Below are 17,189 nucleotides of genomic sequence, written 5' to 3'. Positions count from 1 at the left end.
TTACCAACATGAGAATTAAATATTTAAACTTGCATGTTAGGGTATAGTATAAAAAGATAACATTTAAACTCATTCTAGACATCACATAGATGAAAGAAAACATATAATGATACCAAGAATCAGGATTCTGTCAACATTAGACAATATTATATTTATAGAAGTTGATATATTAAGCATCTCTTATAGATACCAAAAGTGTCTTTGAACATTTTTAAATACATTAAATTGATTCACTTATTTGATTTAGGAAAAGGAATGAAGCAAATCAACTAATGTGTCTATCACAGCAAACTATTCTATTATCTCTTGACCTTATTGAGTGTAAACCAAAGAGAAAAATGAATTAATGAAAAAATATGATAAATAATTATATTTAATTCTAATTTTTCATAATATGTAGAATATTACACTAGAATTGATATATATTAAAAAATAAATATGAAGTCTTAACAATGCTAAGAAAACAAACTTATCTTTCTAGGGTGGTGTTAAGAAACGATAACTTATAGATGTAACGTGCTGTATCGATACATTGGCGTTGGAATATTGGGCATCAAAAATGGAAGAATTGTTGCTGAAAAAGAGCTCGTCCCTAACCGAATCATTGAAGCTGGGAAAACTGAAACTCCGGCAAACCATTATCCCTGGTAAAATATTGCTGAGTACGAGGAATAACATTCCACGGAGACCCATCTGCTCAATATATAAGATTCTTTGTCTTGTTTTCCATGCATGGATTCCCGGAAGGATAAAAATCCTAGTTAAGAAATTTCTTTGAAATTTCAGGAAAGCTTTTTCCTGCCGTGGAGCCACAGAGGCCTTCGTACCAAGCTTCTTGCAGATGTGGACATCTAACTACTCAAGCAAACAGAAATCGTAGCTTATTCTACAACGAAGGATATCAATTTTATTTTCTTCCATTTTTTATTTTCTTCCATTTCAATGGAATTTCTTGATATTCATTGTTTGATTCTCAAACATTCGTTTCTAATTCAGCTGTTGCTCCTCGACACTCAACCATCGAAAAGCTATGAGAGCATGGCATAGCTCATCAGCTCGTCGACTCATTCAAACAAATATTCTTCCATGTATCACCTCCATTGTTTGGTTAGGATCTCTCTACGTACATGAAAACAATATCAAATTTTAAGGAAAGACCAACATCATGGTTTAATAATACATAACATTGAATGTTTTGTCTAAGCGTTTTGATTAAGTATAGTGGGAGAGGGTTCAAAACCACATGCAAAGAACAACAAGAGGTGATAGAGAGGACAAATACAACTAACCAAGAATGCTTTTGACGGGAGCATTAAATAAAAAAAAGCACTCAAAGGTTGAGGGAACAACAAGGAACCTTACCGTGATTTGAAACCCATCTAACCATCTGACACCCATGGTATGTGTAAATAGGAAGGGCAAGAATGCATAAACTTTTCACTTTTAGAAGGATGAAACACATCAACAAGTTTCCTCTTATCTATGCTAGTGAAACCTTTGTCATTACTAGTGAGGAAGTAAGCCTTGGCTTCACCATCAAGGCCAGGCATAACCGTGTCCATATCCAATATCTACATATTTTTATGGCACTCCATATCAATCATGGCTTTAGTAGAGAGCACATCTAAATGAGGATCTTGAAAGAGAGAGGAGAAACACCAGACACTATGGAGGTGCAAAAATTGATAGGGCTCATAACGGTGTTTATGTTTCCACACACCAAGCTTGGAATAGAGTTTAGCATTATTTGGCAACATAGCACCAATCTCTACCAAGACACAAAATCTAGCATGGAAAAAAAATGATCTATTGTTTGTGAAATTGTCAATGGAAATAAACTAGCCAATGGTATCAACAATACCATGGATAATACCGTCATCCCAATACTCCAAAGAGAACTTTGGGAGAGAGACCCAAATAAGAAGCAAGTTTAACTTAGTCGCATCAAATATGGTAGCCCAATTTTCTAATGGAAAAAAGATTTACTCAAATACCAAGGACCTCCGTGAAGAATTTTGGAAGATTCCTCATAGGATTGAAAATGGAAAAGAAGGAAGTTATTCATCAAAGACACAACCATGAATGACTAGCCAATAGTTAGAACTGAAGATGTTGAGCATGTTCTTCCTCATTCTTGGAATAAATAAATATGTCATCTAAGAACACCAAGATAAACTTGTCTAGACTGTTCCTAAACACACTATTCATCAAGTTCATAAATGCATGAGGGGCATTGGTCATTCATAAAGGTAAGAGTGTAAACTCATAATGCCCATATGTGGTTCTAAAAGATGTTTTATGAATATCTTCTTCCTTGATCCTCAACTAGTGATATTTCAATCTAAGACCAATCTTTGAAAACATTGTCGTCCCTCACATTTGGTCAAAAAGATGATCAATACAAGGCAAAGGGTACTTTTTCTTTATCATTGCCCTAATAAGCATATGATAGTTGATGCATAATTGCAGAGTTCCATCTTTCTTCTTGACAAAGATAATTGGAGGCCCCCATGGTGATACACTAGGTCTAATTAGACCCTTATTCAATAATTCCTACAACTACAACTTCAATTCCATCAGCTCTATAATAGTCATTCTATAAGGAGCCTTGGAGATTGGTGCTAACCTTGGTGCTAGATATATAGCGAAACAAAAACTCTCTATTAAGGAATTCCTGGAATTTCTTCTAGAAATACATCTCGATAATATTGCAAGAATGGATAGTCTTCCAAGAATGGTTTCTTTGGTTCTTCAAGTTTGTCTTCCTCCATTGCCTAGATTAAAGGAGAATCACTAAAAACTAGATCATTGCGGACATGGTTTTCATACATCTCCTCAATCTTCTCTGATTTTAATGTAAAGAGTTGGCATCCTCTTCATACTCTACTATTTTTAGATACATAACTGAGATTTGTCTCAACTTGACTTCTCTTTGAATTCCCTAAAAAAATACCTTATTCTCCAGATCATCGAGGCATTCTATTTCCTTGGTGAAATAATCTTCCCTAGCCCTATGTCTCCATAACCATTTCATTCCAAGAACCACATCATATGATCCTAAGGGGGCTACATAAAGGTTAACTTCAATTGAGAAGTTTGGAAGGTTAACTAGGGCTTCAAACATGCATTGCTTTGTCCTGGCTTTAGATTGATTGGCATATTCTATTGTCCAAGGTTTTGACATATATCCAGCTCTCCTAGGGAATTTATTTAGAACTCTATGTGCTATGAAATTCCCTAATACACTAGTATCAAAGAGAATATAAATAGGGACTTTGAAAAGTGTACTTAAAGTCTCAATGGGAGTGATTTGATATTTCTCTTGATGATTGTCGAGAGTGGTGTGAATATTTTGTTGGAAGCCTTCTTGTTGACTCGATAGTGATTTATATTGGGAAGGAGCCTCCCGGTTTCTGTTCGAACACAAATTTCATAGTGATCACCATCACAAGAGAACCATCCTCTTGGAGGTCCTCGTTTCTCAATAGCCTTACCCTCATTGTCACCATTCCTTTTTCCATTATTGTTCCCTCTCTTGCCACTTTTACCTTCATTTTGGTTTCTCCTAAGATTTTTTAATATCTTCTCTTCTCTTGAAATCAGTCTTATTCCCCTTTTGCTTAAATGATTGAGTGGAGTGGGGCAAACTATACTGCTTAAAACCATTCTCTTGCTGTGTGGCCATAGACTTTAGTAACTTCTCATGCTTTGTGGTTTTCTCAGATACTTGATTCATTGTTGTTGGAACCAAAATATCCACATGGTTGATGAATACGAAGGCAAAAATGGGTATCAAAACCACAACCCTTACTTGGGAATAGTTTGTGGCCATTTTCTCTCAAAGGTGGTTGCCTAAATTATTCTTCAATCAAAAGTTGGTCGACATCTAGAATCTAACTCAAGGGAATATGTCAATGATTGAATATTGGGAGTTCACACTTTTTATTAAGTATGTGCCTCAATCTCATTTAGATGATAGACTGAAGATAGGGAAGTCTATCATATGTTTGAACACCCAGATTGGAACTCACATGGATGTTTTGGGGTCATTACATGTGGTTTCAGAGCACAAGGTTCAACTAATGGACCTATGAGCTACTACAAAATTGGCATTTGCATGAATTCCTATACCAGATGATAAGGTTTAAGAAAAATTTAAGGAAATTATTCGTTGCGAACTAGATATTCCTATAAGTGAGGAGAGAGCAGTCAACTTTTATTAAACCCATTGAAGGAACCAACATCCTAGGAGAGGAATAGCTGGGTGACAATGAGGCCTTCAGTCAATCTCTTTCTCAAATAAGAGAGAAAATGAAGGAGCTAAAAGAGGTGGAAGAAAATTATAAAGACATAGTCGACACACCCCCTGTAGAGTCATCCCTCAATAGATATGTCCCAAGTGAGGATTGTCAAACCAACTCACCAGCTAGACTAGTAGGTCCAAGGGAGCCTTAGCATGTTCACCTACCCCTTGAAGTGATAATAATTATCTCTAATGACTCTGAGGGATATACCCCTCTCAATCATGATGAGTAGTCGTAATTTTATCCAAACTATGAAATAACAATGTAAATCTTCCAAAATTAAAAAATCATAAAGATTTGATCTTTCTTTCAAGTTATTCATTTAGTTATGCCTTTTGTGTATGATGAAAATCTTAAGATAAAAAATTTGTTTTAGATCACATGCAAATGAAATCTTAATGAATGGTATCAATGACTACTCAAGAGAATAGATGTCTAATATGGTGTGAACTTGGATAAATTTGGGGAGAAGTCGGGAGAATTCCCACCATTTGAATAATTTAAATGACAAGCTTGACCTAATTCCTCAAAGATTGAACCAAGCAACTGATAGGATCAGAACCTTGGAACATTCTAGTAAGAAGGGCAAGGTCAATTAGATAGGGGAACACACCAAGATTAGGATGAAGAGTCTAGGCACGATCAGATTCATCGCTCTTAGCACTCGCATTTGAGGGAGCATCAAGATAGCTATCATGATGAAGATGACCGTATGAAAGATTAGTTGGCATGAGAGTTGGCTAGGGACACTAAGAAAGTCACTCCACCCAAGTTTGATGGGTCAGTTAGCGGAGATGCAGTAGAAGCATGGCTCTCCGGAATGGAGAAATATTTCGATGTTAGAAACTATTAAGAAGTTTCTAGGGAAACTTGCGGAGCTTCTCAATTGTCTAGAGAAGAATCCACATGGTGGATGTATATGATGGTAGAAATGGGGATCAAAACCACAACCCTGACTTGGGAATACTTTGTGGCCATTTTTTGATAGAGGTGATTACCTCAATTATTCTTTGATCAAAAGTTGGATGACTTACAAAATTTGACTCAAGGGAATATTTCTATGATTGAATATTGGGAGAAGTTCAGTTGTTTGATTAAATATGTGCCTCAATTTCAATTAGATTAGAGACTTAAGATAAGGAGGTTTATCATGGGTTTGAACACCTAGATTGGAGGTCATGTGGATGTTTTTGGGTCATTACAAATAATTAGTTAAGATCTATGGGCTTCACATATCAAGAATAACATTACATAGAAAGCTTCAAATAGTGGTGTTTAAACTATGTATCTATTATTAAAGGTTTTGGCATCAAGATAAATATTTGTTTAGGTGTATCTCTTGACTCTTTGCTCTTTATTTTTTGTTATAAGATGCTTTTATTTTACAAAAACTCACTCTTTATAATTTTCTTCTTATTTGGCCTTTTTATATTTGGTTAAGGATGGATTATGTTCCAATATTGGAATCCTCCTCTTTTATATTGCATATTTTTCATGGATCATAATTTTTTTTTGGTTCTACATGTCTATTTTGTTCATAGGAGCCATAATAATTATTCATTCTTAATCACATCTAGAGACCAACAACATGCATTCCTCAAATATATTATCAATATAATTTTTTTTCCTTTTGCTTCATTAGCTAGGGGCCAACACTTAATCATTGTGTGTGGTCTTCTACAACGAAGGTACAAAAGTGATGTAGATGCTTTGATAAGTAAGAATGGGAAATTACATTTGAAGGTGAACGTGTAACACAATGCTTGAAGATTTTTAGTATAACAATTTTGAGAAGTTGTAGTATTTGATGGGACTTAGTGGATTGGTATAATTGGTGGGATCAACTTTAATACTAATTTTACCAAAGTGAGAGAAAATAAAGAATAAAAATATGACATTTCTACAATGTCCCTTCTTGGTGCACTTAAGAATATTATTTATTTGGCAAGGTTCCACTATTGAAGTATTATCTAGAGATTGTGTGTTGGAAAAGTTGGAGTTCCTTTTTTTTAAGATAAATAAAACAAGGTAAAGTTTAGGATATCATGATATCATTGATTATCTATGAGATCAATGAAATGCATCACATTAGAGAGTTAATATATAGCCCCTTGAACATGTTGTTTGATTAGATAGAAGAGTACAACTATTTTCTAAAGCCTACTAAAATATGTTTTCATAAAAAATAGAACCATAATTCCCAAATATTTCTCTAAGGAAATGATATAGATACTAGTTGTATTATTGTAAGAAGAGTGGTAGAAGGTGAAAATTGTAGAAATGAATCCATTCATTTTGATATTCAATCTTTTAAGGAAAAATATTGTATATCACTATCATTCAATGATTGTCCCTTCAATATTTCATACATATTGTAATGAAAACTAATGTGCATGAATAAAGTATTAGGATTATCCTACCATCAATTATTTTCCCTATATTTTCTATTTGATTAATTAATCTATTACCTTATCCCTTTATGTAAAAAATGTCAAAATTAAAGTAATGAAATATAATCTAGGTCCATTTAGACATAGAGATTTCTAGGTCAATTATATTGAAATAATAAAAGAAAATGGGATTTTATAAAATATCACCAACCCCACCAAACACAGTAATCTTGGAACCAAATAAGACAGACTACCCATATGCTTCAAGAAAAATGAATTGATCTAAATATGATGAATCATTTGGAGAAGAATCTTGCACTTAACCAAGGGAAAAGATTTCCAATCAATAAGATTATATTTACCATCATTATTAGAATCCCATTTAGAAACAAAATAACCAATATATTCCATTTTCTAGGAATACAAACAAAAGAAATAGAATCAATATTAGGTTCAAGACATAGAACTTTCTTAACTAGAGAATCCAACATCACTGAAGAGTCATTATAATTCCCTTTATTCAAAATATAAATCAAGATAACTGTCTTAATCTTACAAATAAATTTCTTCCATTCCAATTCATAAGCTCTTATAAATGTCACAAGAATAGCATGTATTTCCCTTTGATTATTATTACATCATCCTGGATAGAAATAATGAATAAAAATTGAGTCAAACCTTGACTATTATGACCTACTTCATCAATCCCCATAGCGCATAGGCTACCTCTTGAAGGTCCATCAATTATATTAATTTTAAACAAACCAAGAGGTGGAGTAGACCACTTACCAATCCTTTTCACCTTCTTGGAAATGTTAAATTGAATATTGATCTAGGTATCATAAGTAATACAAGGGTATATAACTAAAATATGTGAAATATTCAGTCAATCAAGGAAATATATTCTTGAGGATATCACTTGGCCTTAATAGTTTTCTTGACCAAAATATTTACCTTCTATTAGACCTAGATAACAATACTAGCAATCTTGTAAAATTCAATGATTCCTCTCTAACTAGATTTAATAAAGAATAAAAATAGTTCCAAGATCCTAAGAAATGTCAAAAATAGAATTTGAACCAAGAGGATGACCCATGCTTTTCTATAACATGATAAAGAAGAGGCATGAATAATAAATCTACTTGATAGTCTCTATAGACACCTAAAAATGTCTCATTGATCATGTACTAATTATTCATCCTATTAGTTAAATAATTATTTAATTATTTAACTAATCTAATTATTCTTATTCTTTCTTATTCTTTCTTCTACTTACCCCCACATACCCTTGTTTCTCATTGAACCACATGTCATGATTGTGTGCTCACTTATCCATATGGCCTTTCCTTTATAAGTAGTCTCATCTCTCTTGTGTTGGTTAATCCAGTTGATCATATTTGCATATTGATGAGAATACAGTTTGTTCTTGTCAAACTATTGTCTCTCTTATTTGTGCTTTTCATTGTGCCCTTGATCTTCGCAAATTCTCACACATTATTTACACTCCTAAAAGTTTTATAAACTAAATATTGAGACAAATGCAAACAATATATGCACATAAAGTAAAATCAAAAGATACATATTTTCAACATTTAATAATTGAGAGTACTAATCTGAGAATTTCAGATCTATGATAACTTTAGTAACATAATTATGAATGGATCATATTATATGGTGGAATGAGAAGGGCCATAAAAACCTTATTTCCTACACTTTAAGAATAAAATTTTAAATACAAGGGTGTTAAGATGCACATGCTCAGATCATGTTGGGTGGTAACAAGGGATTGATGTGGAACCATCATCTTGGAGACTATTAGCATGTGTTCTTTTATGTTTGATTTTTAAATTTATTCTTACGCCCATGTAGACATAGGTTTCTTAGTTCATTGAACTAGGGTGAAAATGAGATTGTTTGAATTTTCTTTATTTATTTGATTAGTGTTTCATTCTATTCCATCATAATATAGGTTTTGTTGATAATTTTGACATGGCTTATGTTCCAGATGTTGAGTTACCCAATTCATCATTACTTTCAATGGATTCTTTTGTTGCATGTGTTAAGGGGACTTTTTTTTAATTTATATTCCATCTAGTTGCCAAAGATTTTGAGCAATTAGTAGATTGATTTGTAAAAACATATTTTATTTTCAATTTAGTCACCTATTTATCTATAGTGTATGAAGATGTATATTGTTTTTTAATTTTATATTAATGTACCATGAAATAATATTTCAAATGGTTTGGATTTGCTTGTAAAATAATTCCTTGGTGTGGTCTCTATGTAGCCTTATCAATGGTATTTTGTGTTTATTGTCTTTCACATTTTATTGTAGCTCTTGATGAGCACCCTTAGAGTGAATAACCTCATAGTCATATATTTGTGTGTGCATGTTATAAGGTCCATAGGGTCTAAATAAATAATATGGTTGAAGGTAGGGGTAACTATCTTAATAGAAGTGACTTGTGTCTATAACTTCTTATGTATTAGAATATATTTTTAGGTACAATATGTACCACTAAATAAGTGGACAAATATAGATAAAGGTATATAGGAGATGGGTTAGAATAGAAACAAAAGTGAGATAACACTTCCTATATTCATTTTACTTCATGTCAATCTCACCAAAATATTTATTATCCAAATTTGACTCACCACTTGTATGTGAGTCATTAATGGCAAGAAAACTTATATTTTATGTTGATTGAAAAAATATATAACTACTATTGTTAACGAGGAAGCAATATGTGTAATGGCGGGGAACTAGACGTCACACTCTCTTTAGAAGGATGAAGTGCCCTATAGAGGATGAAGATATTTGATCATTAAGTAGTAATAGCGGTACATATGATTGGGTTTTTTTTGTGTCTATTTGTGATTGATTTCTTCATGTCGAATATTGAGTGTCAATGTTATTCTTAGGAGCCTACTAAGATTAAGTTCAAAAGATGCTACAAGCTAAATATTCTCTTTGAATTTTTTTAAATAAATATTCACAACTATTACAATTTGAAATATATTAATCAAAATAAAAAATAAAATACGTATTTAAATTAATATAACCATTTTTAAATAGTTTCTACAATAAACACACAAATGAAGAGGAGAATTTATTTTATCCTACAATGACAAATCCAATAAAAATAACAACACTTTGTTTACTTTTTTTGCTTTTTTCAATACAAAGACAAACAAACATTAACAAAATAATTATAGTTAAGGAACAACAAAAATAATGCTTATTTTTTTATTTCTTACAATTTAATGTATCCTTCTAAAAATTAAAATGAGAAATGAGTGTTCTAATTTAGTCATGAAAATATTGATATAGATGTATATTTGTTTTGTTTTCTTTTATTTGATTGATATATTGTTTTTGTTTGATTGTTCAAATGTTTTGAAGAATTTTCAGCACTATTACAAAAGTTATAATTATAAAAAAAATCTTATCTACTAAAATTAGAAACAATTTAAAGGCTAGTATAAATCTTAAACTTACAAATAAATTTCACAATGATAGAGCATGAAATAATAATTCTAAAAAATATTTATTTTGAACTATTTTAATTAAAAACTAATATGAGATAGAAAGAAAAGAAAAGCCACACCTTTAAGATTTTAGATTATCTATGATATGAAGTTTAACGTGATTATTGTGAAGATAATCCATCTTAATTCTTAATGTAACTTGGGAAGTTTCTTCAAGTCTCCCAATATTGGGTACTCGTCTTAGTAGAATGAGTGTTTAAAAGATATATAATAAGACCAAGGAAGCATAAAATAAAAATACTGTTAAATTGTAATAAATTATAAAGTTTTGAAGTTGTTGAATATGATATTGTGAATTGTGGATGCTATAAGAAACTTAAAAAGTGTATGACAACTATATATGTTTATATGGCTCCCTTAACCAATACAAGGACTTATTACCATAGGTTTTTATGGAGTGGCAAAAGAAATATTTATGAAAAATATATTAAATGATTCATATAAATTTTGTTGAAAACTTATTAATAAGATTAAATTTATAATTATTAATGATATAAAATAATATTCTATATTAGACACATTCAATGATGGATGACACTTGAGCTCTAAAGCTAAATTTATTGTAAGCAAAATCCTTGCACTAGAATCATGTAGGCCAAAATAAGATGTAATATTGCCAACTCTATTTGTATAGGATTTCAAAGAGATTATATGATAATTATGGTGTTTGTAAAATAGCTAGTGCACTTTTGGGGTTAACATACATGATTTGAATTAAAGTAGATGATTATGTGAGTAAGTAGGATAAAGGCTAATTTTTAAGAAATGACGAAGCATGAATATATGTTAAATGGCTGGTAAACATGAAATAAAAATATTACAGGTCTTGTAAGTTGAATTAACATTTTTGTAAAGGTCAAATTAGATGTAAGGTTTTAATCACACTACATGGGTCATGTGTTAGGCCAACAAATCATCATCAAACTTATCATGTATGCTTGTCTATTTATAGGCACTTAAAAGGTCAAACTAGTTTGTGTTGATTTGGATCTAGATTACAACTATAGTTATAAATTTGAGATTAAAAAAATCAACATAAAATTTAATCATATGCCTAGATCATATCATTTTCAATTTTATATTATTTACCAGCATGAAAATTTGTGTTTAAACTTCCATGTTAAGATGTAATATAAAAGAATAACGTTTAAACTCATTGTAAACATCACAAAGATGAAAGAAAATATCTTATGGTGCCATGAATTAAGAATATATTATCATTAAACAGTATTATATAGAGAAAATGATATATTAACCATCTTTTACATATATATTAAAAGTGACTTTGAACTTTAAAAAAAAACATCATATTGACTCATGTATCTGATTCAGAGAAATGATTGAAGCAAATCACCTCAGAGCACAACAAAATATTCGATATTGAGTGTAAATCAAAAAGACAAATGCATTAAGGAAAAAATATGATCAATAAATATGCTTAATATTATTGTTGCATATTATGTAATATAAATAATATTAGAAATATGATGTATACTATTTATGTGCCAGTGTAATGAACTCATTTTATTTGTAGTTGTAGTTTCTGGAGTTGTAATATTTCTGCTGTTGTAGCTTTAGTTTTGTATGTAGTTGTCTATTGTTGTTGCTTCTGGTTGCTGCGAGGAGATATGGCGATTCCATTGCACCTTTTGGTACCCTGTTTAGTCGCATTTGCATGGAGGAAGCAATTGTGTAACCAAGAAACTTAAGACTCAGTGATCGATATCAGATAAGTTCCAGCTGTAGTTCAGTTCTATCTCTGCCGCAAAGTTCCTGCTTCCCTCTTCAGGCAGTTCAGACGACTCAACAAAGGAGTTCACTTTTGAGACATTCTCTATGCTGATTGAAACGACGGAAGAACTGCTATCAAAATCTCTAGTGCCGGTCACTTCAAAATCTTAATATGTAATCGGATGCAGAAGTGTCTAGGGGAGAGGGTGGACATTTCAAAAAAAAATTCAATTTTACAGAGCAGCTTACTTGTCAAGTCACTTACTTAAAAACAAAATTTCAAGTTCACATGGTCAAATATGATGCCACGTTAGCATGCATTTTTGTGAAGTTGTCCAAAATGGTCCCAAATTGTCATGAGACCCATAGGTGTGCATTAAGTCATGTTTACTTGTGCACTGATGTGGCATCATATCATTGGTTTTTTTTAAGTTTTAGAGGTACTTTTTTGGAGATAAGCATTGACATGACTTCTTTAAGGCACCACTATTGGTTTAAAACTGTCCATGTACTATAACATGTATTGGTACCCCTGTCACCTATTAGTCCCTCTCCCATATTGGTCTTTTTTTACTCCCACATTCAATGTGGGTTTATATGAAGAAAATAAATGTCTTATATATATATACCTTGACCAAATGAAATAATAATAATATAGCACAGATATAAAGGCTTCGGTGATGAGGAAAGCCCTCAACATTGAACGCTAATAGAGAAGTAATAACTTCAAATAAATTATGCATCCCCTTACATGGATCCAAGCATGATTGAAATAAAAAATTTGAATCAAGAACATAATCGAGCTCCATTACCAATGGGTTCATGTTATGTTTGCAATAAGGAGAGAGGTGGATAGTGGGAGATATAGAGGGGTAACAAGATATAGATAGAGAGGAACATAGAGACGGAGATTGAGATGTAGATTGAGAAGGATAGGGATATGGGGAGGAGATGGAGAGAGCAAGAGAGAGAGAGGAGAGGGGTAGATATAGATGGAAGAGACAACTATATAGAGGTAGAGGGAGATAATGATAGAGGGAGAGATAGAAAGATAAAGATAGATATAGGGAGTACTATATAGAGAAAGGGAGAGATATAGAGGTAGTGGGAGATAGAGAGGTAATGCTATAGAGATATGAGACATGTAAGAAAGAAATGGAGAGCTAGAGCTAGAGCGACAAATAGATATAGTGCGATAAGAGGAGAGATAGAAAGAGAGAGATTGTGATATAGAGTGATAAAGAGTTAGAGATAGAGAAAGAGAGATAGATATGTGATAAGGAAGGAGGTGGCAAGAGATAGAGAAATATAAGGAGAGAGATAGGGAGATAGAGATAAGACAATCAAATCTTGCAAGTATATGATAATATACATGTCAAGATGCATGGACCAATTTATAACCAACACATCAACAAAGATGTTGACATATGTTGACACCTAGTATGGTGGGTATACCTTTGATAAATCTTTGGATCAATGGTAATAGTTTTAACAGAATAATAAACTTTTTTTAATCAACATGTATAAACTCATTAAATGACAAATCCTAAAACATGATCTATCTTATTATCTTAAAAATTCTAAGAAGTGATTATAAACTCATTAATAAAATAATATAAATATCCTTAATTTATTTATTCACCTTTAAAAAAAATCAATTCAATGAAAAAAATTCTACATTAATAAAATAATAAATATAAGTGCAACATCTCTAAAAAAAAAAGAAACAATAGATTCAAGTTAAAACTACTTTTTACATGTTTTTGGACATTTAAACATCTACTTATTAAAAAATAATTTAAAGAAAAGTCAAAAAATAGTTGGAAATGCCAACCAAATTTTTTAGAAGACATCACATCACATTTTTTTACTTAATTTCATCAAAAAAAACAAATTGCTAAAAATATGCATAAAGGAAGAAAAGTTGTTAACAAATTCAAACATACAAGGAAAGTGCATTACTTGGAATAGATATGTACTTCAACAAAAAGTGGATTTCCAAACGCTTTAGGTGTAAAATCTGGTTTACAAAATGGTAGGCGGTTTTTAAAATGGGAAAAGCAGTTGCTCCAAATTATTATTATGGTTCCTATGCACAACTTATCATATGTGGACAATCTCATTAGAGAAGATGTTGTGTTTTACTAATGTGGCTTCGGGTGTGGATTTGTCTAATGTGATTCCTATAAGCACCTTTCTATATACAATTTTTAAAATGACAAAAATACTTGCTTCATATAATAATAATAATAATTTATTAATGTATGATACAAATTAAAAAGAGGATATGGAAAGACAAAAGATAAAGACATAGGAAGTGATATATAGAGAGTTGATTCATATGTGACGATATATTTATTACATATATTATAGTGAAATTTAATATAATGCAATATATATACTTAGGTATACTATAATTGTTATTACCATCTTTAATATAGTGAGGAAGAGATATAGTGAATTAATTATATTATATATTATTATTAGGTTTATTAATAATGTAATTGTAATATGTTATTATTATGCGGATATAAGAATATTAATGTGTTATTATTATACGGATATAACAATATTAAACATTAATATACTTTTTTCTTAATTTTAGATATATTATACTTATATAAATGCGATTATAGTATCCACACCTCTTATATTATATTATTAATTATTAATGTAATTGTAATATGTTATTATTATACGGATATAAGAATATTAACATTAATATTTTTTTTTCTTAATTTTAGATATATGATACTATATACAAATGTGATTATAATATCCACACGTCTTATATTATATTATGTATTTTTCATTTGATAAAGTCACAGATGATGCGGATGGCCTCAACTAAACTTGGCTCCCACACTTTAAAAAGAAGGAAACCATTATAATTTGTATATACTATTAATTATGTTATATAATTTTATAATATATAGATGGTGAATATATTTATAGTATTAATATATTATTTTATATTATAAATCAAATTATATATAAATAGATATAAATGGATAGAGTGGGAGAGAAAGGGAGGGAGGGAAATATAGATGTATAAAAAGAGAGGGTGATAAGGATAGATGAAAAAATAGGGATACAAAGGAGATATAAAGAGATTATATAGTGAGAGAGAAAAAGAAAGGACCTCATCTCAAAGATCTAAAGATTGATAATTAAAATGATAAAAAATGGTTGGCAACAAAATATCATATTTATAAGTTAAAATATCTTATAATATAATTTAGAAATATTTCCATTTAAAGATAGAATATCTTATAAAATAATAATCATAAAAATAAAACTAAAAAGAAATAGAAGTATAAATGATTAAATAATATAACAATTAAAATTTAATAATGATTAAATATTATTATTTGACTCTTAAAAAAATACATTAACTCTAATAACATAAATATACATAATTAAATATATAGTAAATATTAAATTGTAAATTTTTAATGATTAGCCGATAGGCTATTCAACCTAGGCATTGCCCACCAAGATTGTCTCACGCATCCTGTAATGGAGGAAATTATCCACCGGTGGTGTTTGACGCATACCGAAAAAGGTAATTCAGGCCAATGGTAAAATATAATTTTTAGCCCATAGTGACGCGTTCGCAGTTTCCAAGAACTTTGACAGCACCTATTTACATGCTAAGTTTAATTTTAACGTGGTGATTAAATGTAGATGTGAAAAAAAAATACCGTGGGCCGCCCCACCGCTCTCCTTTCGCCAATTCTTATCAATTTGCCGCCCACCGCTCTCCTGATGCTTAAATAGCCCCGCCTCGAGAAGAACGAAGCCGTATCAACAAACAAGCCATTGTACAAAATAAGCTAAGGTGAGTTAGATGCTTTCATTAACAGTAAGTTTTTTATTCTCTATGCAAATTCATTGAAACGTTGTTTATTTTATTGTATTGCATTTCATTTGTGAGATTAGTTTTCCAGATGTTTGTTATCTATTAACTCTTAGCAATGAATCTCAATATGAAATATCTTCATGATAGATATTTTCTTATATAATAGTAGTTATAAACATTAACAATTATTTTGTAGTTATTGAGAAATTAAAAAATGTTAATATTTACTTGGATTGAAGCTTAGCAGCAAGTCTCAGTGTGTTTAATTTTTAAAAGGAGTTTTCTACACCATGTACTAACTAATTTTATATCCATTCTTTCCTCATGTTATCAGATATAGCATCATTGCCTTCAGACTTGCATCGAAATTATCCACTTATGCGTGAACTAGACCAACAATTGTATTGTAAGTAGCAAATATTATTCATTTACTCAGCTTGTCAATATATTATATTCAAGACTTTTTAAGAATCATAACTACATGATGGTTTTAATTTTTTACAAGAACAAATTTAATTTTTACATGGTTTCATATTTTTTATTTAAGCTATTTACTTGAGATTTTTTTTAAGGATTTAGGGCATAGTTAAACTAAGATTTATTTACTTTTAACCATAACTTAATTCGTTTAGGTATTGCAGCGATATAAAACCTGAATTTTAAGTGTATTTATTTCAATTGTTGAAAATTTGTGTTTATCATTTGAGTATTTTGATATTATTTATGTTTAGATTCTCCTTTATAAAATGCTAGGTTTTAGGTTGTTTGATTTTAGATTGAAGGTAGACCAACACATTCAACTTCAGATTTTTCTAATGGAACAATTTTAATTTTTACATGGTTTGGTATTTGTTTATTTAAGCTATTTACATGAGTTTTTTCTTATAGTATTTAGGGCATAGCTAAACTACGATTTATTTACTTTTAACCACAACTTACTTCATTTAGGTGTGGCAGCGATATAAAACCTGAATTTTAACCTGAATTTTAATTTCTACGGAGTCTTGTATTTTTAACTTAAGCTATTTTGATAAGTTTTACTGTGCTATTTATGATAAAAAATAATTATTTTTATATAATAGAAATTTAGTACATGTTAATTTCTATACAATATACTTTTACTACGTGTTACCAGATCATGGAACGATTAAATGAAGCTATTAATGTAATCACGATTTCAAGTGGTTTACCTGAACAACAATTGTTGCCCTCGAAAAAAGAAGACGCTACTGCTTCGGGCTCTGCCTCAAACTCTGTTGACTAGAACGGAAACAATGGAAGTGAAGTCGAGATGCTTACAAAGAACATTAGTGCAAGTTGCCATGAAATTATCGAAGACCTAAGGTAGACATG

The sequence above is a fragment of the Cryptomeria japonica genome, chromosome 5 (genome assembly GCF_030272615.1).
Source record: "Cryptomeria japonica chromosome 5, Sugi_1.0, whole genome shotgun sequence".
Taxonomy (NCBI): domain Eukaryota; kingdom Viridiplantae; phylum Streptophyta; class Pinopsida; order Cupressales; family Cupressaceae; genus Cryptomeria; species Cryptomeria japonica.
Note: the sequence above shows the minus strand (reverse complement) of the source record.